At 48.1% G+C, this 26,184-nt stretch overlaps 1 protein-coding gene across 2 annotated transcripts in view; it reads left to right on the top strand.

Moving 5' to 3' along the window:
- Window positions 1-26,184, top strand: part of PROM2 (prominin 2) — a 464,577-nt gene that overhangs the window by 98,886 nt on the left and 339,507 nt on the right. The gene's annotated exons all lie outside the window — the stretch shown is intronic.

The following is a 26,184-nucleotide window of genomic DNA, read 5'->3' as shown; positions in this document are numbered from 1 at the left end:
CCTGCCTTGAAGGTCCTCAAAGGTCCGCATGTGATCCCTCACCCATACATCGCCTAGCTGCGAAATGCTTAACAAGTCCCGGAGTCTAAACCTCTGTAGTGTGTTAACGTCTCTGAGCCTGTTCCCCTGCCACAAGGGTGTACATTGGGTTAACGTGTGCGTCCATTTGGTATGTAGCAGAGCAGCCCGCCAGGCCAGCAGCACAGATCGTGTCACCTCTGGCAAGGGGAAGGGAATGGGGACCCCATATAGCATAGCCTGGATCTTGGCGAAACCCAATTCTACGACTTCGAGCCTGTATGCTGAGTCTGACCAACCCCCATTGAACCAGTCATGTATAGAGAGAAGCCGCGTGGCCAAATAATATAGGTATAGATGGGTCATCCCCAGTCCCCCATTGAATGGAGGGGATCATACACACGTTGAGCGCCAACCGGGCCCTACCCTTTCCCCATAGAAACTTGCTGGCTATGCTGTCAAGCTCATGGAACCAGGCTCTGGGAAAGCCGATGGGGGTATTTTGCAGTACGTAGAGGAAAGGGGGGAGCACCATCATTTTAAATAGGGCGACTCTCCCCATAGGGTTCAAGGGAAATGTCTGCCACTTCTGGAGATCTGCCTTAACCCTCTTCACCAGTGGGACCATGTTGAGAGCTCAGCTGAGCTCCGGAAGCAAGGTAATCCATATCCCCAAGTATTTGAATGATTGAAGGTGAAAAGGAATGTTGGATTACCAGTCGAAACATTCGCGGGACAAGTGTAGGGGAACCAAGGCCGACTTGTCCAGATTAAGCCTTAGGGCCGAAGCACGTTCAAAGAGGTATAAAATACGCGGGCAATGTGGGCCTGACCCGGTGGGATCTGCCAAATAGATGAGGACGTCATGTGCATAGCCTGGATCTTGGCGAAACCCAATTCTACGACTTCGAGCCTGTATGCCGAGTCTGACCAACCCCCATTGAACCAGTCATGTATGGAGAGAAGCCGCGTGGCCAAATAATATAGGTATAGATGGGTCATCCCCAGTCCCCCATTGAATGAGGGGATCCTACACACGTTGAGCGGCAACCGGGCCCTACCCTTTCCCCATAGAAACTTGCTGGCTATGCTGTCAAGCTCATGAACCAGGCTCTGGAAAAGCCGATGGGGGTATTTTGCAGTATGTAGAGGAAAGGGGGGAGCACCATCATATTAAATAGGGCGACTCTCCCCATAGGGTTCAGGGGAAATGTCTGCCACTTCTGGAGATCTGCCTTAACCCTCTTCACCAGTGGGACCATGTTGAGAGCTCAGCTGAGCTCCGGAAGCAAGGTAATCCATATCCCCAAGTATTTGAATGATTGAAGGCGAAAAGGAATGTAGGATTACCAGTCGAAACATTCGCAGGACAAGTGTAGGGGAACCAAGGCCGACTTGTCCGGATTAAGCCTTAGGCCCGAAGCACGTTCAAAGAGGTATAGAATACGCGGGCAATGTGGGCCTGACCCGGTGGGATCTGCCAAATAGATGAGGACGTCATGTGCGTAGAGTGCAATTTTATCTGGTTCAGTGTTGGGCTGCTCCCATCCCCGCAGGCTCTTGCACGACCGCATCATGAATGCCAGGGGCTCCATTACCAAGGCAAAAAGCAGGGGGGATAGGGGACAACCCTGTCTCATTCCTCTGCGAACCGGGAAGGGCTCCGATAGAACCCCGTTCACTAAGACGCGGGCGCGGGGGGAGGCGTAAAGAACTTTAACCATTGCACGAAAACGGGGACCGAGTCCCTTCATAGCAAGGACGGCCTCTAAGAAACCCCCAATCTACCGAATCGAAGGCCTTTTCAAAGTCCTCCAGAAGAATTGCAAGGTAGGGAGTGAGGAGATGACAGTGTGCCAGGGCGACTTGCAGCCTGCGAAGACAATGCCTAGTGCCACGTGAGGGCATAAATCCGCATTGGTCGGGATGAACCAGCGTGGACAAGTGAAGTTTGAGTCATTGGGCAAGGATCGTGGCAAACAATTTAATCTCAGTGTTGATGAGGGAGATGGGACAGTAGTCCGCACACCGTGGCGAGGGTGGTTGAGACTTGGGGAGAACCAAATGGTGGCCAAATCAGTCTCTTGCGGAAAGGAGCCCTTTTCAACAGCCTCCCGAAACAGCCCCAGCACGTGTGGAGTGATACTGTCTCGATAGCACATGTAGTACTCTTGAGGGAAGCCGTCTGGGCCAGGTGTCTTACCGGAGAAAACAAGGGCAATCGCTCCCTCTATCTCCTCGCATGTGATGGGGTGCTCAAGGTCTTTCTGGCTAATGGGGTCTAAGCTGGAGAGGGGGCCACCCTCGACTTCCAACATGTTAGCAAGTGATAGGTACGGGGATCCGGCCATGTAGAGTTGCTGGTAATAGGAGGCGAAGGCACGGGCCATCCCATCTGGGGAGCGGCACAACAAGCCATCCTGCGCCATGACCTCGGGAATTATGCGGTTCGCCTTGGGGTATGTGACAAGGTGACGGAGGAGCGAACCGTTCTTGTCGCCCAAGCCATACACCCTGGCCACGGATGAACGCCAGAATAGTTTGGCCGCTTCCTGCGACAATTGCTTGATTTCTGACCGGAGCCGGGTAAGGAGTCTGGCGTCAGGGCCGTCTGGAGACTGAGCAGAGGCTTGCTCAAGGCGCAAGGCTTGCGTCTCATGGCTGGTAATTTGCCCTGTTTGGGCTTCGCACAGACGTTTAAGCTGGCCCTTGGCGAACCCCCTAATTGTGGCTTTGCCCGCCTCCCACAGAACGCCCAGGGAGGAGACGGGTCAGTCATTGGAGAGGAAAAATTGTTTTAGTTCCTGACCCAGTGTCTTCCGGAACTCCTTGTCTTGGAGAAACCAAACATTGATTCTCCATGTCTGCGTCATAAAGGCTGGGGGGCCCTGCGGATCACCACCGGGGACTATTCCGAGATACCTTGGGGAAGGATGGTGATGTCCTGGACCGTGAGGCAATCTGTTGATGGGACGAAAATGGTGGCAATACATGCTTGAGTATGGTGTGCTGCCGAAGTGTGTGTGAACTGCTTAGAATGCGGGTGCCATGTATGCCATGCATCACATAGGCCCAGGGACTCAGACCAGGTCCTCAATTGCTTTGCTTGTGTAATTCTACTGGAGCAAGGGGGACCGGTCGTGTCGAGATCCGGTGAAGAGACCGCACTGAAATCCCCCCGAGGTAAGTGGGGCCCAGTGGTAAGGATGCCAAGAGATCTGTAGATTTAGCGATAGAGCGATTTATCGCTCTAAGAATAGAGCGATATGAGGTTGATGAGGCTCCCGTGCAATTTACCGCTGATGGCCATAAATGTACCCTGGGTATTGAGGGTTGTCCGCACAATGACAAGGGGAAGAAGCGCTTCACTAGGATCGCCACCCCTCGGGATCCCCGAGTGATCCCCGAGTGCCATGCCCTTTCGTATCCATAGCAGGCTAGGAAGGAGCAATGATTACCTAGCAGATGCGTCTCTTGCAGTAGTAATATGTCTACCCCTAGGCAGTGTGCGTAGCGCAGGACAGCCATCCGCTTGAAACGGTCCAGAGGGCCATTAAAGTTCCAAGACAAGATGCTTAGATAGGTACTCGATAGGGATATATCTGGCATGATGACATGGTGGAGTGACATGGCAATGGAGTCCCGGAAGGGGGAGCCACCTCAAAAAGGAGCGTATGATGAGGGGAGGAGCTTCACGCGCGACCAAGATGGCCGCGTGAGCTTAGGGCTCCCGAGACCCTCGCAACCTCCCGCATCTATCCTGTCATATATCCTGTTCTTCATCGATGTCTTTGTGAAGACAGACCACGCGTGAGGCGAAACCTGCAATCTGCTTTTCAATCGGAACCCGGGAGCCGAAGTTACGGTGCCTTGAAAACTGCGGCCTATGCCTCCGGGATGCCCAGCTGTGGAGTTGCCATACCACCCGAGCTGTAGTTGAATAACATGGGCCTAAGGGACTTGCTGTAGTCGGTCCGATTAGTTTCACTTTCGGTTTTTACTTCAAACCGCCCAGTGCCTGGGAACGAATCTACCCCTGTGTCCACGGACGGCTGCCGGGTCCCCCACGAATGTGATTCTGATAGTTTTTGCCGGATTTGGAGAACTCTCGAATTGTGCCCTCTGGCCGGGGCTGTTTTCGCCCGAGAGGGCCGGAGGTCGCCATCTTTCTGTCCGGCTTATTTTCTCACACTGGCACATCTCCCCCAATGGCAGGGAAATCGGAGGGTGACAGGCTGAGACCCAAGAACACTCGACGAGGTAACTCCATTCAAGCCAACAGTATGGATCGCTATACCCAGCCTAAAGGCTCTCCTGGGGGAGCGGGCACGAGGGAGTCGCCTACTACAGCGATTGAGCCTACCTTGCAAGATGTCATGGCCGCGATTGATGGAATCAAAACCTCATTAGGACACCAAATTGAGGCTCTCGCGCATAAACTTGACACTGTGGCGATTGATGTCAACCTGATCCGTGCAGATCTGGGCAAAACTAATGAAAAAGTTTAATTTTTAGACATTAAGACATCCAGTCTGATGGAAGACGTCACTGGTCTGCAAACAGATGTCCGTCGCTTGAAGACCAATAGCGATCTCATTATACGTCGTCTCGAAGATTACGAGGGGAGGGCTCGCCGGAACAACGTCCGTATCATAGGGGTCCCGGAAAAAGCAGAAGATCCGGCAGCGGACCTCTTTGTTGAGGACTTAATAGTTCGCCATCTCGCACCTAAGGGACTGAGTAAGTTCTTTACGATCGAACGTGCTCACAGAGTTCCAGGTGGTCGCCCGAAGTTGGTAGCCCCTCCGCGGCCTATAATAGCCAGGATCCTCAATTATCCTGCAGGCCTCACGGACGAGTGGCCCCACAAAGTTTGAAAACACCACTGTCAGCTTCTACCGGGACTTCACCCAATCGGTCCAGAGGCAACGACTCGGCTTTATGGGTGTGAAGAGACGATTGCAAGACATTAACCTTAAATACGCCATGCTTTTTACGGCCAAGTTACGAATTGTACATGCGGAGCGAACTTATTTTTTCGATCGACCTGAGGTGGTGGCTGACTGGCTTGATACTCTATCGAATCAGCCTTCCTCGGAGACACAGACTGGTGGAGCGGAGGGAGGTCCGACAGAACAGGAATAGGTGCCGGCGGACGGTATCCTGGGATCCTTGTTAGCCTCGAACAGTGGTTCGCTACTCCTGACAATTGACTTAATATCTATTTTGGGAGTTGCGGGTCAATAGCGGGTCTTTTTCCTCCTCTGTGTTTCTTAGGTAGCTTAGGTAGATGGGGGGGCGACAGGCACACTGCAAGTTTGGGTGGTTTGGGTGGTTTTCTAATGTTACGCAGGGGTGCAGGGTGGGGGGTGTAACGGGGGTGTTGCTGGGGGGGGGTCGGGGGGTTTTGTTTGGGAATGTGTGTGTTTTTTCTCAAGGCAATGTATCCATGACTACTTTGAACAAGGTGCTGTATTCTTCCAGGGGTTGGGTCTTCTTTCTCTTTCGGGATGGGGGGTAGAGGGCTTAAATTGATGAGTTGGAATGTTAATGGTCTGGGGGATCGGATAAAGCGTAGTGTTGTGCTGCAACTGTTGAAGCGTCTATCCCCGGATGTGGTTCTCCTTCAGGAGACGCACTTGATTGGTAATACCTGTCGTGCTATGAACAGGAGGGGATACCGATTGGCTGTTCATGCTGGGTTCTCCTCTGGCTCCAGAGGGGTGGGTATCATGATTAAGAATTCTCTCCCACTCGAAATTGACTCCACTGTCCTTGATGATAGAGGGCGCTATGTTGCTCTTACGGGTAGATGGGAGGGCCGCACTATCTCCCTGGTTTCTGTGTACATCCCCCCTGGCTTGCAGTCAATTACCTTTGCTGACCTGGGGCAGGTTCTCCTAGCTCTCCCTGAGGGATCATTACTCATGGGGGGTGACTTTAATGCGGTGGTTTCTGGCAGGATGGATCAGCACCCACCCAGGGATTTGAGAAGTGCACAAAACTGGCTTTCTGAGTTCCTTGATACCCTGGGTCTGGTCGATTGTTTGAGAATGTTGCACCCGATACAGCATCAGTATACTTTCCATTCTGGTGCGCACGGTAGCCTTTCCAGAATCGATTATGTATTGGTACCGGCGGCGCAGGCCCTCTCCGTCACTGAGGTTAAACATTTGGCCCGTGGTATTTCCGACCACTCTCCCTTGTGGTTGCGGATGGAGCTGGGCTCTGAGACTGAGGGCTGCATGGCCCCGATCAACCCCTGGTGCCTCCGAAACCCCAAGACTCGTACAGCCTTGGTGAAATCTCTTGACCAATATTTTTCCGAAAACGAGGGCTCAGTTTCCTTGGCTGTATCTCTTTGGGAGGCTTTCAAGACCGTACTTAGGGGGCAGGCCCTGTCATTGATAGCTAGTGTCAAGAAGAAGAAGGACGAGGAAGTGGTTAAGGTTGAAGCGGAGATTGCTGATTTGGAGTTAGATCTGGAAGGAGGGGTAACCCGCGATGCGTTGCATGTACTGCGCTTGAAGCAACTCGATTACAGGGCTTTGGTCACTTACGCAGCTAAAGCCATGGGTATAGAGCAGCAAGGACACCTTTATGATGTTGGAGATAAGGCTGGTAAGTTGATTGCGTGGTTAAATAAGATGGATAGAGCCAGTCGTGTAGTGCCTGTTCTTGAGACGACCGGTGGTGATCGGGTTACTGACCCCAGATAGATCGTTCAGCAATTCGCCGATCACTTCCGGACAGTGTATTCCTCTGTCTCAGACAGACCGGAAGAGGACTCACATCTCTTGTTACGGGATATATCTTTGCCCCGACTCTCTAGTGATGATAGGGAACGAATGGACGCTACAATAACAGCGGATGAGGTGGCTTTGGCGATTCGCTCCTTGCATTCTGGGAAAGCAATGGGTCCTAACGGCCTACCCATTGAACTGTACAAACTGAGACCTGATAAGCTTGCTCCCTATTTGCGAGACATGTTTTTGGAGTCTCGGGAATGTGGCTCTCTCCCCGGTGATCAACGATTGGCTACTATTGTTGTGATTCACAAGGAGGGGAAACCTAGAGGCAGGTGTGCGTCGTATCGTCCTATTTCCCTATTAAATGCCGAACCTAAAATTCTGGCAAAGGTCCTGGCTAATAGATTTATCACTATCATTGGTGAACTGATACACTAGGATCAATCCGGTTTCATCCCACATAGGAACACCGCCCTGAATCTCCGGCGCCTACATGGTGTTCTCGCTAGAGCATCGACGTTGCGTGAGCCGGCCATCTTGGTGTCATTGGATGCCACGATGGCCTTTGATACTGTGGAATGGCTATACTTGTGGGCTGCGTTGACTAAGTTTGGGTTTGGACCAGGTTTTATTGGTTGGGTTTGGTTACTCTACGAGGACCCCCTCGCGCAAATTGTTGTAAATGGTCGTGTATCTGCTCCGTTTGGTTTCGAGATGGGAACTCCTTCAGGGTTGTCCTTTGTCGCCGCTCCTGTTCGCCTTGCCCTGGAGCCCCTCGCCGCGTGGATCAGATGGGACCCTTCGATGAAGGGTATTCGGTGGTCCTCCGAATTTGAAGATCGTATCTCGCTTTATGCGGACGATATTTTATTGTACCTAACTTCGCCGCGAAAATCCCTGATAGTCTTGTGCGACGTCTTGAACTCATTTGGTAGAAACTCTGGCCTCATCATTACCTGGACCAAATGCTATTTATACGTTCTTTCAGGCGACGTTCCTCTTCTCCCACGCTCCTGTCCCATCCAGATTGCGCAAACGGGGTTTAAGTACCTCGGTATTTATATCTCATTGGACCCCATAGTCCGATATGAACGAAATCTTCTCCCGCCCTTGTCCAGATAGAAGCAAGATGTCGCGGGTGGCGTAGGCTTCCACTTTCACCGCTTGGTCGTGCTGCCCTATTTAAAATGATGTCTCTACCTCGTTTTCTCTACGCCCTCCAAAACACTTTTGATATAGTTCCCTCTAGCTATTTTCGAGCGATCGAGGATCTTCAGCGGAAATTGATATGGGATGGTAGACTTCGTATTTCGCTTGCTAAATTGACGCTCCCTTGGTACGACGGGGGTATCGCCCTCCCGGACATAAAGAGATACTATTGAGCGTCCCAATTGGAGCGATTAATCACAGCATGTATGGTCCCGTTTTGAATCCTGCTTTCGCCATGAATAGGTGGCTTTTGCCTGGTGGCAACTATTATAGGGCGCTATACTCTAAGTCGGTGGTCGGGTCTTTCTCAGGACCTACGAAGATAGCAGTACGCCTTTGGCGGGACACGACTAGCGCGACGGGTTGGACGGATCGTCTGACTCGGGCGACGCCACTATTTGGTTCAGATAAACTTGGCAAATTGTGGAATTCCAGGGGTTCGATAAATGGGACCTCATTGGTATTAGTAAGGTGGGGGACCTCAGGGTCGGGGGTCAGGTGAGATCATTTGAATCGTTGCAGGAGGAGTTTGACCTAAGCAATTCGGAATACTTCCGCTATGTTCAGGTTCGCCATGCGTTAAGGTCGGTCTTCCCGGTCAGGGAGGTAATTCCGGAATCGACTCCGCTTGAAGATAGACTGTTGGATGGCTATGTGCCTGATAGCACCATCTCCTTAGTCTATAAAAAGTTAATTAATGATAGATCGGACCTCCTGTTACATCTTCGAGACTTGTGGACACGTGACGTTCTTGAACTGGATGACGAGGACTGGCAATCTGTGGTCTCCTCTCCAAGGGAGGTCGCTATCCCAGCTCGGCTCCGGTTAGTCCAATTGAAGATTCTGCATAGGATTTACGTCCCGGGCCCTCGTCTTGTCCACATGGGTTTTTCTGATGATGGTCTGTGTAAGCGAGGATGTGAGCATGTGGGGACTTTCCTTCAGGAGTGTTGTGAGGTCGCGGCTTTCTGAAAAGAAGTAATGAGGTGATGAATGAAGTGACCGGGATCACCCTCTTGCCGGAGGCGAGACACTGTTTATTGAATGTGTGGGAACCTACTGACCATAATGTAGCGCAAACTCAGTGGGTGACCCTGGGAGCCATGATTGCTAAGAGGGATATTGCTCAATTGTGGGGGTCCCCGAGACCGCCCACGATCTCGGCATGGAAAGAAAACATGGACTGGTGTATGTTTAGAAAAAAAACTGTGTATTTGGCCCGGGGCCGACCTCGGAAATGGTGTAGAATATGGGGACCCTGGAATGGCTATCGTGGAGATATATGTACACCGCTTGTTGAAGATATCCCTGACGTCCCACCTTCCCCCTAACCCCACATTCCGCTTGTTGTTTTATACTTGCTTTACCATTGTTCTGCCCTCCCCCCCTTCTCTCCTACTTTGATTGCTGATTTCTTTGAATTGCTTTTCCTTCCCCGACATGGAATTGGTACTGTATGTAATATGTTTTTCTGCCTTGCTGTTTGTTTTCGCAAAATGTTTAATAAAAAGAAATATATAAAAAAAAAGGAGTGTATGAGGGCATAGGATAGCGTCCAAAGGAAACACCGTGCACTCCGCTGGATGCAAGTCCGGACACGATATGAGTGTTGGTGCAATGAAAAGGAGCACCACGCAGAGGTGGGCCAGGCAAAATGGTGAATGTAATAGTGAAATGTGGGTCCTGCGGGGGACGTGGCTGCCCAATTAGATATCAGCGGGCCCATCAAGGTGTCCGAAAGGAGGACCGCCTGTCTCTTGGGGTGCAAATCAAGATGTGTGAAAGCTGGTGCAACAAAACTAAAAATTAAAACAACTAAACATAAAACCAAAACACGGGACATTGGTCTCACCCCTCAACCCCTCTCCCACCCACCACCCTACACTTTGAGAACAGAAGCATCTGTCGCCCTAACAATAACCAATGAGTAAACAGCTAAACTAAAATGCTTAGAAACGGGGAAGCGAGGAGGACCCCTCCTCATGTCCAGATGTGTGCTAATGAGTCCATTGGGAAGGAAAGAAGTGTTTGGAGCTAATGCACCATCTCCGGCCGCGGAGCCAGGCCGGGGGGGGGGGGGCAGAGACCAAATCAAGCAGGGTCCTTCAGGGGCAATGGGCTACAGGACAGGTCTGATTCTGGGAGATCAATTGCCGGGGAACTGGGCGAAGCACCACCGCCATCCAGATGGCCGGAGGAGCCAGATCGCCTCCCAGTTGAGGGTCCCTCTGAAAGCGATATTGGCTGCTGCGAGTGGCCCGGCGGGGAATCCGAGAGGGACCTCCTCTGTTCACGGAACCTGTGGGAACGTTTACGCTGAGGCCGAGGAGCGAAGCGAGCGAGGCGGCCAGGTCTGCCTTCCGCTCCGTCCACGCCCGGGGCCCAGTCCTCGGCCCGCAGAGGGTGCTCCTCTGTTGCCCATGTCCAGGCCTCCGTCTGGTTGTCGATGAACAGCGTCTTGTTTGCGAACACCACTCGCAGGTGGGCCGTGAAGAGGAGACGATACTGGATGTTGAGTGCCCTCAGCTTTGCTTGACCTCCCCAAAGGAGCGGCGCTGGCCCTGGACCTCGCGGGCATAGTCTGGGAAGATCATGATTGCACCATTCTCATAGCGTAATCGCTGTTGTATACGAGCTTCAGACAGGATGGCATCGCAATCCTTGAAGTTAAGAACACGCATTATGAATGGCCAGGGAGGCGCACCCGGCGCCGGCCTGGGGGCCAAAGACCTGTAGGCCCACTCAATTGCGAACCAGGCGGAGAAAGAGCCCTCCAGAATCCACAACCGCAGCCATCTCTCCAGGAAGTCCACCGTGGGCCCTGCTCAACCCGCTCCAGAAAGCCCACCGCATGGAGGTTGTTGCGTCCAGATCTGTATTCGGCATCCTCCGCCCGGCGGTGTAACTCCTATCCCTTAAGTTGTTGGACGTCATCCTCCACGGTGGAGATATGGGTCTCAGTCTCTGTAATCTGAGCAGTGGCGTTTCGGAGATCGTGTTGAATGAGAGTCATGTCTACTCGCACTCCTGCGATCTTGCCCTCCACCAAGGTCTGTGAGGCATGAATAGCCTGGAGGATGGTGGCCAAATCCGCGGACGGAGGAGCCTCCTGTTTAATCGCACCTCTGGTTGCCCCCACCTCCAAGGTGGTGAAGCTGTCCATTTTCACCTAGGTGGCAGGGGATTTCGCCGACCTGTCCGTTCTGCCCATGGCGACCCTCAGGAACACACGGGCGCAGAGTTCCCACTAATAGACCTCGCAGTGGGAAGTTGACAAGTCAGCACAGGCGGGCCGGGGGTCTACAGGGACAAACAGCAGACGTCAAGACTCGACACGGATCAGATTCCCGCTGCCGGAAAGGTGCGGCTAAAGTAGAGAAAGAAGAAAGGAGCAGGGCAGCGATCGAGGGCCGTGCGCAGGTCCCTCCACTCCAGGGCCACTAGGCACTCAACCGGGGCAGCAACACGTAGTGGTCTGACGCCACAGCGGGTCCAAGGAACTCAGGTCCACATCGCCGGCAAGTCAGGCCAGGCCTCGAAGGCAACAGAAAATGCTCCTTTACCCAGTGTCCCACCTGCACAGGTCCAACAGAGTCACTGTGAGCGGCTGGCAGCCACAGGGGCAACCCGTGGAGCCATGCTGCTGCGAGGTGCTAAAGGACCCACCTCGATAGTGCAGGCGAATCCAGGACAAAATCTCCGCCGGCCGTTAGGCGCCACTAATTTCCACCGCACACCTGATAGCCAGTGTTGCCGCTGTCACCCACGGCCCAATCCAGCATGTTGGAGCTCCGGGGAGCCAGGTCCTTCAGGAGAGGAGACCAGTCAAGCAGGCGGAACAGAGGCGGTGCCAGCCAGGTTCGAAGCCCCCTCGCTCAGCAAAGCGGTGCCGATAATGGACAGCAGGCCAACGAAGGGTCCGGGATCACTGTGGTGGCCACCGCCATTTTGTTGGGTGCCCTAGAATGGGTCCAGGAGACCAGAGCAGCTCGCACAGTCCCCAGTCGCTGCCCAGCGCCCCGAGTGGACCTCCAGAGACCTCTATGCTGCAAGGTATGTGGCGCAAGGCGACAAGCAGTCCCGATGGTAGTGGATGGCTGAGCGGATGACGGAGGGGTCCGGAGCACACCTAAGGTGCGACCACCATCTTGACGCTCGTAGCCACCCGTTGCTTGGGTCTTCTTATTGCTGCCGGTCTCTGATGAGGTTAACTCAAAACTCGGACACTGGGGGCAGAGCACAGCAACATCTACTCATGTTTCTGGACAGATCCATGCTCTGTGGCAGTCATTACCATTGTGCAATGACAGATGGCTGGTGTGAGGAATTGGATTGTTGCTTGAGAATGGCTCAATCCTCAGGGTTTGCTGTTTGCTGGTTTGCTAAATACATCTTGGGGAGTTTCAGAATGTTTACCTGGGAATGTGTTCCCACTGTTGCTTGCCATTGGCTTTGTGGGTTTTCTTGCTTTCCATTTGATGACTTGGTTTGCTTTAGGCTCCTCAGGTTCAGTTCATCCCACCCGTTGTCCAAACCTTATTTAAAGTATCCTTTCGGGGGGGAGGGGGGCTCCCTTTTTGTAAATAGGCCTGTAAATCTTGTTCTTAACTCTTCACATTTGCTGTGCAGTCAAAGACCAAGGTCAATTGTCAGGCACTGTCTTCTAAGGCTGCTTGTTTACTTTTCTTTCTCTGACTTCAAAGTAAGAGGATTTATATGACAATCTTGTTGGATACTGGCGATAGGAAAGAGATTTTTTCTAGTACACAGCAACATTTAAGTATTTCGGAAGATATAAGAATTAGGAACACAAATGAAGAACATTTTTTGTTATTACTGTAGTGTGTTGGAAACCAATACTTTAATATGATCAAAGCAAGTCATTACACTAGGTGATGCAATTTCCACATATTTTTGTCTGTGCACTATATCGTTTTATAAGTACAACTGTATGTCTGTAATGGTCATTTCAATCGAAAATGTGTTGTCTGTAATAGCAGTGCGCTGCCACTCCATGAACACTCCACCACTCCACACCACTGCACTCTGTTCTGCGCCACTCCACTTTACACCACACCACACCACGACACTCAGCACCACTCCACTGAGCACTACTGCACTCCCTGCCACTTCACGCTATGCCTCTCTACTATACCTTGTACCACTCTACTTTATGCCAATACACTCTTAGCCACTCTACTCTACACCACTGCACTCAACACCACTCCAGTCTAGGCCGCATCAATCTACTCTGCACAGCTCCACTCTACGTCACTGTACTCTACACCACTCTGCAACACTACACTCCACCCCATGCCACTGCACTCTATGCCAATACATTCTAAACCAAAGCACTTTACTCTGTGACACTCACTACTATGCCCCTGCACTCTACACCGATCCGCTTTACGCCACTCTAATCTACTCTACACCACTGCACTCTGTGCCACTGCTCTCTACACCACTTTACTCTACACCATTACACACTATGCAGCTGCACTCTACCCTCCACCACTCCACTCTAAGGCACTGCACTCTACGCCCCTCTATTCCACTCTGCACCACTCCACTCAATGCCTATGCACTCTACACCACTCTGCTCTTAGCCACTACACCCTACACCAGTGCACTCTAGACAGCTGCACTCTGTCACTTCACTCTACATCAATGCACTCTACTCTGCTTCACTGTACTCTAAGCTGCTGCTCTCTACGCCACTCTACTCCACATCATGGCACTCTGAAACTTTACAACTCTGCAACACTGCACTCCCTGCCACTTAATTCTGAGCCACGCTACTCTGCACCATTCCACTCCACACTACTCTGTGACACTGCACTCTACATCACTGCACTCAATGGCACCATACTCTACTCTGATCCACTCTATGCTCCTCTGCAACACTCTACACCACTGCACTCTCTGTCACTAGACGTTACTCTGCACTCTACGCCACTACACTCTATGCCACATGATTCTGTTCTGCACCACTGCCCTCTGCATCACTCAACTTTATGCCAATCCACTCTGCACCACTTTACACCACTGCCCTATGCATCACTCTACATCACTGCACTTTACATCGCTGCAGTCTACGATTCACTGTGCGCAGCTGAATTCAATACCACTGCACTCTATGCCACTATACTGTGCAACATTCTGCAAACACAACAATGATGGACAGAATGTGGATCAATGTCACACATTCACCCCAGTCCAAAGATCTGGGCCCAAATCCATCGTTTTTCCACTCCACACCACCCTGGGTTAGACAATGGCGATATGCAAATCAGCGCTGACCCTGTGCCCCATGGGAACAGTCCAGTCCGAACTACAAAAGCCATGTCCTTCCCAGAACGGAAACAAGCATCCGAGGACCGGCCCGGTTTCGAGGTAACACCTCTCATCAGCCCGGCTAGCTTGATTCCAGTGGTGTGGAGTGCCTGGGACTCACGTCTGAGCATCCCCAGTACACTTAGAGCGGTACCTGCAAACACAACAATGATGGACAGAATGTGGATCAATGTCACACATTCACCCCAGTCCAAAGATCTGGGCCCAAATCCTACGGCAATAAACTCTACACCAGTCCACTCTTCTCTTTGCCACTCCAGTGTATGCCACTCTACATGACTAACACTATGCCACTCCAATACACCCCACTCTACTCCACTCTTCGCCATTCAACTCCACACTCAGCGCTACTCTCCTCTACGTCACTAACCTTTAGCCATGCTGAACAGCAGCCATGCTGTTGTACAACATGGCTAAAACACATTGGCAAAGCGAATAGCTCTTGCATAGGCGAGACCTATTGAATTTGCCAATGCTTGTTTAATGTGAAATTGATTCTCATATCCATTATGGATGTTAGACTGCATTTTGTGCTAAACCATAATAATTTTTACATAATTTCGCACAATTATGCAAAAATAAACCCCACAGTTTGCACACCCCGACTAATTTCTTTATTCAGGCTCCTGCTTTATTCCTGAGGTCAAATCGGACACCATTTGTGAATTAGGAGGCTGTTAGATGCATAGCTGGTTCAGCTCACTGCTTCCATATTACCATATTTTCTTCTTTTGGTTAGTAGGAGGTCTAACATCACACCATAGTTGTTGATATGGAGCCCAGACTGTTGAGTTCTCATGAGGTCGAGTCCCACCATCTTGATTTAATTAACCCCTTCCGCGCTGATGACGAGCTGGGCTCGTCATGAGGTAGCCTCCTGCTACGCTGATGACGAGCCCAGCTCGTCACGTAAAATGCGGTTTCGCAAAACTCCGCGTACGAGCGGAATTCCGCCCGCACGCATGCGGTTAAGGTCACATTTGAAATGCATTCATTTTGCTAACCTTACTCAAGCTTCTTCGCTGAAACACATGGGGTGAAAAAAAACATATGACGCTACTGAGGATTACTCCTTTGGATGGTCATTTGCCAGATGTGTCCTTTTTCTGTGTTTACATTCTGCATGCAGGATGCTTGTACAATCTTGGGCCTATTTACAAACTGCTATTTGTAGTACATAAAGTACGACTACATTAGAACAATTCACATACTACAAAATGCTATTCACAAACTTACATTGGGAGACCTCCGCCTCACTCATCTTTCCTCTTCTGAAATCTCCAACAACGTGGCAGAGATCTTCGCATGCATAGTTTTGCATGTTTTTTTGTTGTAAATACGGAAGGAACTTGGGGTGTGGCTGGAAAACGGGAAATATTTGCTACCAAATGGGAGGTGATTAGGGAAATTTAGGAAAGGGTGAGGAGCATTTTAGGGAGGGGCATTCTAATACAAATGTTAGAACATTGCTCTTCACAAACTACCCTTCTAAAGTTGCTACAAATCTAAAGGTCACAAACCAGTAGTAAATGTACTCCAGCCCAGAATTACACAATTGGAATAAGTCTAGAACTGAACATGGACCCTTAAGGTACTTTAAAACACTGAACTGTAAATAATGCTAATAGAATTTATTTCGAATTTTACATTTTAAATTATATATATATGTATATATATGTATATATATATATATATATATATATATATATATATATATATATATATATATATATATATATATATATATATATATATATATATATATATATATATATATATATATATATATATATGTACCAAACACAGTCACCTGCAGAGAGGAGGCCCACACAGACGCTTTGTTTAGCCACTTCTTTAATGGAGAAAAACAGCATGCAAACACAGCAGGAATGCCTCACAGAACATCGTCCCAAATTCAGCCCAACGCGTTTCATACAGCTTCGCACTTCGAAGTGGCTAAACAAAGCGTCTGTGTGGGCCTCCTCTCTGCAGGTGACTGTGTTTGGTACATTTGAGCGGCGCAACCGGAGCCGCGAGGAGGAACCGTTCTACTGTGGTAGAGCCCCATGAGACGCCAACCGACGTTTCAGCATTAGGGCAGATGCGCCCGATGGAGTCACATTTCCAGCATGACAAGCGGCATGTTTTTACCCTCGCTACCCACCTGGGATTTAATACATTTCACTTTTGGAGCTGAGTGACGGCAACTCACTTGAGACTTTATTTACAGTACCACAAGAACCAGAAGGCCATGGGATGGCCACGCCCACCTGGGCGGAGAATCGTAATGGTGCTTTTATCAATAGCCTTGACCGGAACTTCATTGAAAACCTGTTTGCCCCTGACGAAGTGCGAATCTGCATGAAACGCGCTGGGCTGAATTTGGGACGATGTTCTGTGAGGCATTCCTGCTGTGTTTGCATGCTGCTTTTCTCCATTAAAGAAGTGGCTAAACAAAGCGTCTGTGTGGGCCTCCTCTCTGCAGGTGACTGTGTTTGGTACATATATATATATATATATATATATATATATATATATATATATATATATATATATATATATATATATACATATATATATATATATATATATATATAGATATATATAGATATGTATGTATGTATATATATGTTCAACAAAACCATAGAAATTCAGCAGTTATAGTTATACTTATGAGAGTTCAAACCAAAGGAAGGTGCACTTCGTAGAAGTCAAGACTAGTAACAAGTACGTACTTAATAGAATCTTCTTTTTATTGAATTTCTTGAAAAAACACTGGCACACAGCCAATGCGTTTCGTTCCCCAGTGCCACGGGAACTTCGTCAGGGCTTTTATAATTCAGAGTTTGTTATTACAATTGTATTTGCACAAACGATGATATGCTTGCACAGAAAAACTACAAGTCTGTCTAGACTCTTTAATATTCTGTAGTTTTACACATGACGCGTACTAAAAGAAGTTTAAAATGGCTGCTTCTTACTTTGTAAAATATCGGTGAACAAGGCAGCAATTACTGCTGAAACGCGTTTGATGAAGGCCGAATAAATTAATCCTTTGGCAGCTATACACGGCGTTGTTGTTTCCTTTGGAAGGAGCAAAGGCAGCGTGGTGTACATATATATATATATATATATATATATATATATATATATATATATATATATATATATCTCCACAAAAGTTTGCCTTTTGAATGAGGAGCCGCACAACAGGATGTTCTGTAGCCAAAGATTCTTTAATGGGGATTAGACAACGAGGAACAGTAGCCCAGCTTCCCCAAAGTATAAGTCCAGCCAGCCGACACGTTTCGTGGTTCACACCACTTCTTCAAAGGCAGAAGGACTTTAGGGGCAGCGTCGCAGCAGTTTTAAAGCACCACACCATAGTAATATGACTCCGCATCCTGGGCGTGGCTGCACCTGTAGCCTGACGGTCTTTGTAGTGCTCCTTATTCCTCTAATAAGGTGCCGTGATTGCGCCCCCAATTTGATAAAATAAACACCTCAGTGGGTGACAAGACAAGGCTCCGGTCCCCGCTGCCATAATTGTCCTCCATATAAAGGGGCTCCTGTCCCATTTGCCACGGAGCAGTATGGCGTCATTGCAGGAGTGCTTTGCTAGCACCGGAGCTCACTCAGCGGCCAAGGCAAGCCGCTCATAGATCCACAAAAGTTTGCCTTTTGAATGAGGAGCCGCACAACAGGATGTTCTGTAGCCAAAGATTCTTTAATGGGGATTAGACAACGAGGAACAGTAGCCCAGCTTCCCCAAAGTATAAGTCCAGCCAGCCGACGCGTTTCGTGGTTCACACCACTTCTTCAAAGGCAGAAGGACTTTAGGGGCAGCGTCATAGCAGTTTTAAAGCACCACACCATAGTAATATGACTCTGCATCCCGGGCGTGGCTACACCTGTAGCCTGACGATCTTTGTAGTGCTCCGTATTCCTCTAATAAGGTGCCATGATTGCGCCCCCAATTTGATAAAATAAACACCTCGGTGGGCGGCAAGACAAGGTTTCGGTCCCCGCTGCCATAATTGTCCTCCATATAAAGGGGCTCCTGTCCCATTTGCCACGGAGCAGTATGGTGTCATTGCAGGAGTGCTTTGCTAGCACCGGAGCTCACTCAGTGGCCAAGGCAAGGCGCTCATAGATCCACAAAAGTTTGCCTTTTGAATGAGGAGCCGCACAACAGGATGTTCTGTAGCCAAAGATTCTTTAATGGGGATTAGACAATGAGGAACATTAGCCCAGCTTCCCCAAAGTATAAGTCCAGCCAGCCGACGCGTTTCGTGGTTCCCACCACTTCTTCAAAGGCAGAAGGACTTAAGGGGAAGCGTCGCAGCAGTTTTAAAGCACCACACCATAGTAATATGACTCCGCATCCTGGGCGTGGCTACACCTGTAGCCTGACGGTCTTTGTAGTGCTCCGTATTCCTCTAATAAGGTGCCGTGATTGCGCCCCCAATTTGATTAAATAAACACCTCGGTGGGCGGCAAGACAAGGCTCCGGTCCCCGCTGCCATAATTGTCCTCCATATAAAGGGGCTCCTGTCCCATTTGCCACGGAGCAGTATGGCGTCATTGCAGGAGTGCTTTGCTAGCACCGGAGCTCACTCAGTGACCAAGGCAAGCCGCTCATAGATCCACAAAAGTTTGCCTTTTGAATGAGGAGCCGCACAACAGGATGTTCTGTAGCCAAAGATTCTTTAATGGGGATTAGACAATGAGGAACAGTAGCCCAGCTTCCCCAAAGTATAAGTCCAGCCAGCCGATGCGTTTCGTGGTTCACACCACTTCTTCAAAGGCAGAAGGACTTTAGGGGCAGCGTCGCACCAGTTTTAAAGCACCACACCATAGTAATATGACTCCGCATCCTGGGCGTGGCTACACCTGTAGCCTGACGGTCTTTGTAGTGCTCCGAATTCCTCTAATAAGGTGCCGTGATTGCGCCCCCAATTTGATAAAATAAACACCTCAGTCGGCGGCAAGACAAGGCTCCGGTCCCCGCTGCCATAATTGTCCTCCATATAAAGGGGCTCCTGTCCCATTTGCCACGGAGCAGTATGGCGTCATTGCAGGAGTGCTTTGCTAGCACCGGAGCTCACTCAGCGGCCAAGGCAAGCCGCTCATAGATCCACAAAAGTTTGTCTTTTGAATGAGGAGCCGCACAACAGGATGTTCTGTAGCCAAAGATTCTTTAATGGGGATTAGACAACGAGGAACAGTAGCCCAGCTTCCCCAAAGTATAAGTCCAGCCAGCCGACGCGTTTCGTGGTTCACACCACTTCTTCAAAGGCAGAAGGACTTTAGGGGCAGCGTCGCACCAGTTTTAAAGCACCACACCATAGTAATATGACTCCGCATCCTGGGCGTGGCTACACCTGTAGCCTGACGGTCTTTGTAGTGCTCCGAATTCCTCTAATAAGGTGCCGTGATTGCGCCCCCAATTTGATAAAATAAACACCTCAGTCGGCAGCAAGACAAGGCTCCGGTCCCCGCTGCCATAATTGTCCTCCATATAAAGGGGCTCCTGTGCCATTTGCCACGGCGCAGTAAGGCTTCATTGCTGGAGTGCTTTGCTAGCACCGGAGCTCACTCAGCGACCAAGGCAAGCCGTTCATAGATCCACAAAAGTTTACCTTTTGAATGAGGAGCCACACAACAGGATGTTCTGTAGCCAAAGAATCTTTAACAGGGATTAGACAACGAGGAACAGCAGCCCAGCTTCAACACAGTTCCCTGCATTTTCCCTGTACTTAACGAGCCGCCGGTGTGCCTTTTCTTGATGAAAATCTTTCCAATGCATGCTGGAACTTGTGGTTTACTTTAAAGATAATTTAAATCCTTCAGTGGATGTATGCACTTTCAAACCTTTGCCAGGACCCAACAAACAAACCCTCCAGTGGGCCTAAGAGTGACAATCCTGTTCCTGTAGTATAAGGAACCAGCTGCGCCGTATTTGGGTCCTCCATATAAAGGGGCTCCTGTCCCATTTGAAGTGGAAACAACAAGGTTCAATTTTTAGGTAAACGTTATGATCTGAGTAACCAGCTATATTTAGTTCGAAACGCTGCATCCAAGTCCTGCTTTTCAGACAGAAGTGAAATCCCGATTGTTTCCACCACAGAGGCTCTATGCCAGTGTTTCCCAAACTGTGGTCCGTGGACCCCCAGGGGTCCTTGACACATTCCTAGGGGGTCTTCAGACAGCAGTTTTAAAAGCACTTCAAGGTTTCCTGTATAATTAGCAGTTTTTGAGCAACAATGAAAGGGTCAAGATAACCAGTGATTAATGTGCCTGCTGGAGAGAGATGAGAGTTTTGTCTTTCACCTTGCTGGGATGTTATTGATTGATTCTAATGTTCGCATTGTTGACTTATTATTAGCAGTTGCCTTTCAACAAATTACTATTAATTGGAAATCTTCCTCAACTATTATCTTCCAGGCATGGTGGTATAATGTTTGTCACAATCACAGGCTTGAGACTGCTTTTGTATTCCCCGCCCAGTTGGTGGTTAAACGTGCAGAATTGTGGCTTCCTGTTATGATGTATTTAGATAGCTGTACAACCCGTTCTTTTCGTCCACAACCTGCCCAACAGGAAGTTTCCAAACCCCCTTGATTCCCCTTTTCATTCCACTCTCTTTGTTAACATATTTACCTGCACAACCTTATTTGCATTTGCTGTTTTATTTTTAATGATTATACTTGTCTTATTACTTTTCTTAATACATACAATGAGTTAATTGTTTATTATTCACCCTCCTATTGCATACTGATCTTCCTTTACGCCTTCCCCCCCTTCTTCCCCTCCCCCCTATATCTCTTTCTCATGATTATATTACTGTATTCTGTATTATTATCTTTTATTTTGATTAATAAACTTTTCTTGAACTAAGAGTTTTGTCCAGTGGTAGCTTTAACTTATCTAATGTAGCACAGAGGGTTAATATGCCTACTGCAGTGAACGTGTACCATGCATTTAATTTTTTTAAATTTTATATGCCTAGGTCAGTGGGTTACTGCTTTTGTCAGTAACTTATTTTTCTTCCCAGATTGTCGCACCCTGGTGCATAGGAAGTTCTTCATTTGCTATCCTGTAAAAGCTAATAAAATTCAATATGTAAGAATAAATGTGTTGTAGACTGCACCATTGTTTCCCAAAAAACTTTTGGGGGAGAGCCTTCCAAAGCCCCTCTGTATTGGCCGGGCTCACTCATTGCACTTGGTATGCGCCGTATGGGGGCCTGGTCTGGAAACATTTTCTAGGGCTGCTTTTGGTTTCCAGTCTGGCCCTGGCAGAAGCAGGAGCCTCCCACTGCAAAATAAAACAAGCCATTTAAAAGTTAGTCACTGGGATGCAGCACCAATCTTCCCATTAAATTATTTAGTTTTTTGCAAATTCTTTCGATATATAATATTAAGAGGGATATTTACAACAGGAGTGGAGGAGCGTGTTGTTAGCCTCCTTGGCTTAACGACACGCTCAGCCACTTCTGAAACGCAGGGCTGCACCATATTTACAAGAATATGGTGCAGCCCTGCATTTCCCCCCCGCGCTGGCTCAGGCATCCTTGCACCTTAGTGCAAGTGTGTCTGCGTGCAGGGGAAGATTGTTTATGTACAGGAAGGTCCTCCTTCCTGCACATAAACAATCTTGAAATGCTGTATGTCACTTCTATGTCTTCTACTTTAATGCAGCACACATGGAAGTTACAAAATGTAATTTCTTTAAAGATTGTTTATGTGCAGGAAGGGTCACCTTCCTGAACATAAACAATCCAAGGCATTTTGCTTTTTCCATGTGTACTGCATTAGGCAGCACACATGGAAAAAGCAAAATGGAGGAGAAATAAAGCATTTCTCCTCGTTTCACCAAGTTAAAACCAGGTGTTTCCTGGTTTTAATTTTGGCGCAGCCCCCTATTTACGCTGCCCTTGTAAATAGGAGGCAGTGTCAAAATCAATGGGTGTTGCAGTGGAATGCCCACCGCAACACCCAATGCCCACCTCTTTCACGCTACGTATTGCATGAATGGGGGCCTTATTTGCAAGGCAGCGTTAAGCTACTGTAAGTGGCTCAACGCTGCCTTGTAAATAAGGCGAAGCCCCTATCGCCACGGGAACATAGCAAAAAGTGACGTTCCCATGGGGATAGGGGCTTTTAACTATGCCCCTAAATCCTTAGTAATTCGAGTTTTTTTCTGTGCAGATGTGTGTTTATTTTGTTTGAATTACTGTTTTAATGTTTGAAATTTAAATCCTACAAATTGCTTGGGGGTCCCTGGCTTCCAGTGGTGACTTAATGGGGGTCCACAGGAGTCAAAAGTTTGGGAACCACTGCTCTATGCTGTAGGATCTCGAAACAGTGAAAAGATTTTAAGATGGTTGCACCGGATAATTTAAGGTATTGAAGCAAGTGACAATGCTTAAACTCGTAAAAATAATTTGCAATTGGTGGTAGAGCTGTGTCCGACTGAAGAGATTCTTGCTTGCCACTGGAGACAACTTGATCAGGCTTCACCTGCAGTCTAATCTACCTCTCAGTGCTGCATGTCCAGAGTATAAATGTAATTTGGAGCTCGTCCGGGGGGCTGCCAAAATGGTGAAAGTTTAGAGTCCACGTTGTAGGAGAAGCTCAAGAATTTAAACAATTACATTCTGAAGGGGGATGCTTTGTTGGAAACAATCCAGTTCCTAAATTGAATAAACACGGAGAGGGGGGGGAAGCATGCTTTCCACAAACCCTTCATAATATGAGACAGTAGGGAGAGATGGATTGGGGAGGCTTAAAAGGTTCAGCACTGCACCCCCTGCCCACACAGATGCAACCCTTGTCCAAAAAATAATGCATGGAACTGCTCATCATCAGAAGTGGTAGAGACTTTCTCCAGTCAAACAACATTATGGAAAGTCCGGGCATATGACCGCTACATTGCTAAGCACTGGTAATTCTGGGTGGCATATGTGAGCTGTTGAGAGGATTTTGAAAACTGAAAGATTGGGTGACCATGTGTTTACAGCATGTCTGCTGGTTTATTTAATGTTCTCTTGTACAGGAACTTGTAACCAGCCGGTGTCTTTGATGCGAGGTCTTTGAGTAAGGAAATGGGGAAGCATAGCTGCACAGCTCTCATGATTTGCATTTTCCATTTACAAACGTTTGGGCTGTCCAGTGGTGTTTTTTAGTGTAGTAGTGAAACCTGCTTTTATTTTTTCATGATTAATAAAGCTTTTGTTGGGCTGTTTAATACTATCTTTGTTGGAAGCGAGCAGTGAAATGAAGGTTGTGTCAGTTACGTTACAGTATGACGGTGCTGCGCCAAGGATCTGTGCCTATATTTTACTGGGTGCTATGGCATTTTATTTACCCTTACTCATGGGTGAAACTGTGTGTGCTTTGTGGTTTCTGATTGCTGTCTGTTCAGCTGTTTGTCTTTTGCTGAAGAGTCAGGAAGCGGTTTCACCACAGCTGGAGCAGAAATACCAGCATCTGACATTTCCTACTTTTCTGATGAGCTTAGTGGAACTCTTGACTGAATTGATTGTTTTACCTACCAGGCATGCACCCTAATCAACCCACCAACCCTTCGTTCACAGACTACTATTGCAGTACTCCTGGAAACTAGTCACCTCTTACTGTGCTTCCTAGGTATGGTAACTACCTTGCGTTATGCCCATCACCACTTTGGGGCAATGGGTCTACAAGACTGCATTCTGATTTGGTAAGGCTGAGGGTGTCTTCAGTGCTTAATAGTAATTAGTGTGTTTTATACTTAGTAAAAAGAAAATTGCTCTTTGCAGCTTACGTTTTTACATCACACCTATAGTGACGTGTTATTGTTGATTTAATATTGGATTTTTGCAGAAGGATAGTGCGCATCTGCACAAAATCAGGACTTAAATGAAATGTGTCCAATCTCCCATACTAGAAATCCAGACATCTGAGTACAAGTGAATTCCATTAAACATCAAGAAAAGCTAGTTCGTAATTTTTAGTAAAACTTAAAGGATACGTTGGTAACACCTTCATAGCTGCCATGCTAACACATCTGTTGTGAATTTGGTGTGTTAGTTGGGTAAGGTTTTTATTGTTTCTAAAGCTGTCTTTCTCATAGAAACCTGGCCATAGAGAGTCTATTTCAACAAGCATTGGCCACGAAAGTCATCACGATCACGATCGCTGTGAAAGAAGAAGTGATCGCGATGACGCGCTAAAACATGCAAGGGCTAATCGTGCGTGCTTGTTGCGTGTTCTAGCAAGCTGGTGGCCGCTTTTTGAGCACTTCCCAAAGCAGTTACTGAATGTCTCTCCATGCAGCGCATGCGCGCTGACTCAGCGAGACCTAAAAATATGTTAACTTTGGTAATGGGATGCTGTACTAGTCACCAGAAATCCCTGGAAGAATCCTAGACTGGGGTAAAGTGCCTTTTAAAGGCTTTTTGCATAATATGATTTAAAAAGTGAAATTTCTACTAAATTTCCTCTAAATTCACACTTATGAATGCACACATTTTGGCCAGCGGTACCAGTCAAATGTACTTACAAATACACTATTTTATGAAACATTCTTGTTTGAATCCTTAAATCCTACAAAATGTTGACCAATGTTACTGGCGTTATCTGATTGCTAATATATAACATGGCACTTCAAGGGCCTCAATTCTTCCTGCTCACACAGGTTTCCAGTCCAATATTTTCTCTAAGGGAATCAGGATATGTAAGATTGATTGCTCCACAGCTGCCCCTCCCTGCCACCACTCCTTCCATGCCCTCTGATGAACGGTTGCATCGTCTTTTTTCCCACCCTCTTGTCAGGGCCTTACTGGCCGTACTGGGCATCGGGCATTTCCCCGAGAGGCTGGAAGGGTAGGGCCAGTTTTGAAGTGGTGGGGGCCAGTTTTATTACTGGGGGGCGGTTTTGCAGCAGTGCTGCAATATCAGCCCATAGTAACTCAAGCAGCAAGCAAGCCTTTCCAGCCTCTTGTGGCTAGGCAGTGCTTCACCAGGGGCTGTTCAGATAATATTGCCAGGACTGCTTTGGGTTTCCTGTCCAGCCCTGCCTCTTGTGCAGAGCCAAAGCGCTAGCACCCGCTGGTAACTGTGGCTGAGATCATAGGACACACCCAACATCCTTGCGAGCATCCTCCACACCTACCAGCCTAACAACAGCTGCATCCACCTCTTGTATGCGTGACCTGCGTTTACAAATTTAAGCTCCCCAATGAGAAGTTTGGAAATATTTGGGAAGTTTATGGCTGAAAGGTGTATGAAGCAAAGACACCTAAGACCCAATTCACAAAGGTTTTGGTGTGATTTACTCTTTTTGTCATGCATGTATGTATATGCATGTATCTATATGGTTTTTCTATAGCGTAAACCTAGCCAAAAGGCAGCATAGTCATTATTTTCTACATACCCGTAATGCTTTACAATAAAATATGAATAAATAATGGTATCGTATATGAAATCTCATATCTTAGCTACCTAGCCATCACACTGTAAAGCCAAACAATATTATTGTAAAATGGAATGGGTTCAAAAAAATATATGTACGTTCTCAATTCTGATAAACGTCTAACACTAATTAAATTTAGGTCCACAAATTTGAAGTTTTGTTGATTTGCATAATTCATTCCATATACTCCACTCTAGGTGCATTAGTTTCTTCACCTGTTTTAACACCAAGCCAGTTCTAAACCCTCTCGAGTCCAATACGTTGAGGTTGTTTCTAGAAGGTTCAGTAATATAGGCACAGATGACTAGGAGGAATGCCATTGTCAGCAGGCTGGTATTGACGTGTCAGAATTTCTTATTTTTTCTGATTCAGCCTAGAACCCGGATTTCTGGTG

The sequence above is a fragment of the Lissotriton helveticus genome, chromosome 11 (genome assembly GCF_964261635.1).
Source record: "Lissotriton helveticus chromosome 11, aLisHel1.1, whole genome shotgun sequence".
NCBI lineage: Eukaryota > Metazoa > Chordata > Amphibia > Caudata > Salamandridae > Lissotriton > Lissotriton helveticus.
The sequence above is the reverse complement of the archived record's forward strand: the minus strand, read 5'-3'. Positions and strand labels throughout refer to the sequence as shown.